The sequence below is a fragment of the Apis florea genome, unplaced genomic scaffold (genome assembly GCF_048593485.1).
Source record: "Apis florea isolate Af1SG1 unplaced genomic scaffold, ASM4859348v1 contig_1914_pilon, whole genome shotgun sequence".
NCBI classification, from domain to species: Eukaryota; Metazoa; Arthropoda; class Insecta; order Hymenoptera; family Apidae; genus Apis; species Apis florea.
The window spans coordinates 1,481,578-1,485,099 of record NW_028256504.1 but is presented as its reverse complement, the minus strand read 5'-3'; the positions used below and the strand labels follow the sequence as shown (position 1 = coordinate 1,485,099).

Genomic DNA, 3,522 nt, shown 5'->3' with positions numbered 1-3,522 from the left:
ATCAAATTTAATTTAACCTCAAAAGTACTAAAATAGTTATTATATTTATAATAATTCAAAAATTGATGATTCTGAAAATGGATTAAAAAATCTATTAACTTAACATTAGAATTACCAAATTAAATCAAATTAATATTAAATTTTTTAATTTTTTTCAGATTTTTTTGTTATTACAATTAAAAATATCCTCTTCAGAATCTACAACTTTAATACTTTAATTTTGTGAATATATTTAACTGTACTTGCTCTAACTGTTAACGACTTATGTCGTGCATTGAATTTTTATTAAAAAAAAAAACACAAATATCCCAAGATGTTCCATCGATATTGTCTCGCAGGAAGTATCTGTTCAACTCATCGCAAAACACACAGCCCCACCAGACTCAGGACAAAGACAATAGCCGAGATAGATCGCGACTTCCGTCTTCTTCGGTACCCCGGAAAGCGAGGAAAAAAACCGGGTGTCCTTCTATCGCGCGATCTCATCTCCTCGAGATGGCGACAGGCCCGCCTGTCGACCAACGAAGAGGGGCCCCAACCGAGGAACAACTGTGCGTAGCCCGAGCAAGAAGAGAGGAGCCAAGCCAAAGAAACCAAGAAAAAGAAACTTCGGTCGGAGAAAAGTCAACCGATGGAACAACGACAGAGGACAACTCACCGAGAAAGAAGAAGAAGAAGAAGAAGAAGAAGAAGAAGAAAAAGTCGACGTATAGACTCGTGCGGCTGGCCTTGATTCATTCAGACCCTTTTTATCTCGAGAATTCGTCCCGGAAAGGACGCTCGATTTCTCGGAACCTTCTCTCGGTCCCCTCGGGGTCCGAGATTTAGGCCGGGGCCCGTGGTCGCTGATAGCAGAAGAGAGAAGCGGACGCATCAATGGGCTCCATTCAAACTCGGGTCCAGATCCTATCTAAGAGTGGTTTTCGGGGCCCAGGACATCGATCTTGGTCCCCCTAATTATTTCCAAGATGGAGATCGTCGTGGTCCTAGCACACGGCTCGGTATCGAGGCTATTTTGGGTCCACGAGGAGAGAGAGAGAGACAGAGAGGAGTGTACCTGCTTTCTTTGGGCCTTGCGTATCCTATGGCGACGGACGCTTGGCCGATTGGTCACGCTCGCGGGCCCGCTTCGAAACGATTTCGCACGGTTTTCGTGGACATGTCTCTCGATGCTCTTGCCGACTTTTGTACTGGAGACACGAGAAAGATCGCCGTGGATAATCGCTTCTTGGCATCGGTCAGACGATGTTGTATCAATTTAGCTTCCGTTCCGACTTCGTTCAGAAAGGTGAATATACACTGAATGATACGTGAATGATACTACTATATTCTTTGATGTTTGATAATGTTACCGCAAAATGGTTGATTGCAAAACATTGAAATTTTTATTTTAAATGTTTAATTTTCTATGGAAAGTTGCATAACGAAATAATTTTGATTCGTTTGATGTTGATTTTATACACGTATCTTGTTTGCCATCGTTTCGACATTACAAGGATCGTTGTAGCATGTATTAATGTAATCAAATGCCACGTGATAATGAAGCTATTTAACATAATTTAGAAACCTTTCATCTATATTATCGCGTGACGACTTTCCATTAATCCTACTCATGGTTTTACCAAGAATAAAAGCTCGCCAATTCTAACCTATTTGCAATAGCAATTGTATAAACTTTGTGCAATTTTCTTGAAATTTTTCCTCGCATGTAACGCATTCTATACAACTTCAATCATTTATATCTGGAATAAAATTTCATATTTTTGAAAACATATACATAGATATAATGTAATATAATATAAATTATTTGTGTGAAAAATATATTTACCAATAGAAGGTTATTTTACAACCTGTATAAACATATCCATATCCACTTGTTATCTTTTTACGATTCTAAAATAAATATATCGTGTTTTATGCATAAGGTAATTAATATCCAAATAATGTTTAATGATTAAACAAATATCCGTTGAATAAATTATAACTGATCGATTAATAACAAAACACCTTTACCTACGAGACAATAGTTCGAAACGAGTGTGTTCTATCAGCCTCGTGTCAAACGAGATCGACAACTCTGCGGATCCAGCCATGAACTCGTCCGCGAGTATCGCTGATATCTGGCGTCTAATGAAAACGTATCGTCGGAACGAGGCGACGAGGTACACAGAAACGTCGTTTCGTTTTAACAATAAGGGGCGTACAGTTTGGGCCGACAGCGACCCATCATCTCTCCTCCTCCTCCTCCTCAACTTACCACGGGGTAACGGATGAACTGGAACACCACGAGCATTTTTCAATTACGCGCAATAGGATCGGGTTGTTAGAAGGTTGGATGGATGGAATTCGTCTGGTCGACAGATTCGATACATATATCTACTCACCTGTACTTTGTCTCTTTTACTCTTTCGTTTGGTCCAAGAGCTGTCCAATATACATGAAATTCTAATTCCGTCTTTCTATACGAAATTTAAAATATTTGGAAATAGTTTTGATAAATTCTAAACTTGGTTAGCTTCTAACCTGAGAATGAGAAAATAATAGATTACATTCAGTGCTGCCATCTAGCTAGAATTTCATCAGCCTAGTTACTTTTATGAAAAATAAATAACTTAACCTCTGGGAAAAATAGATGAAATGTAATAATCATATCATAGTTACAAATTAAAGTTATTAAAAATAAAAATCAAGTTCGGTTATTTATCATTCATTAAGAAAAAAGAAAACGAAAATTTATAAGATGAAAATTCTAATATTATTCTCAGTCTAATTCCATTACATACATATATCGTTGTAATAAAGTGCAGAATTGAAGAAGAAAGAATTGAAGGAAGAAAAGAATCATACTTTACCCAATTTTATATATAAATAATTCTTCTATTATTGATTATAATACAATTGTCTAAAGAGATTATAATACAATTGCACGAGACACTTTTTAAGTCATACATACTCTATACATTTTTTCAAATTTATGTGCAATCGATTACTCGTTCTTATCTATAAATTTACTCATTACTTATTCTGCATAAATATCCACCACAACATTTTACAATACAATTTACTTATCATACTCTCACCAGTCAAATTCAAGCTTCGACCAAAGTCCTACAACCGATTACACTTTTCAAAATCGCCGCCATGTCTTCACTCGAACACCAGTCCAAATAAAACGTAGTTTCGGGACCCGAGTTAATGCCGCGAGAAGAGCGGCGTCCGTGTTCTGCATCTCGCGGCCATGTTTTGGCCGGCTTATGAATTTATTGGGGGCCATTCATTAGACATTAGGGACAGCCTCGCGAGCGCGTAGGAGTTTGGAAAAAGGATAGCCGCTCTCCCTGCGGGTTACCGCGTCTCTAGCGTCCTTTCTTCTTCTACCTGCGCCCTCTTGCAACCAACCAACTTCTGCATCTGCATATCGGCTCGAAACTCGAGCGTACCCGCGGCGTGAAACAAAATGCGCGGCTCGCGAACACGCGAGCTCGTTAGAAACGGGGCCGAAAAGGGATCTTTCCACCGTTC

The 3,522-nt window shown here is 38.6% G+C and overlaps 1 long non-coding RNA gene across 1 annotated transcript; it reads right to left on the bottom strand.

Annotated features, from left to right (window-relative positions):
* Positions 1-1,362: 1,362 nt before the first annotated feature.
* Positions 1,363-2,275, bottom strand: LOC147658595 (uncharacterized). Its single transcript, XR_015294411.1, has 3 exons — positions 2,014-2,275; positions 1,829-1,893; positions 1,363-1,742 (listed from the first exon to the last, which is right to left on the bottom strand). It is a non-coding gene; the product is annotated as an uncharacterized LOC147658595 (long non-coding RNA).
* Between the last annotated feature and the right edge of the window lie 1,247 nt (positions 2,276-3,522).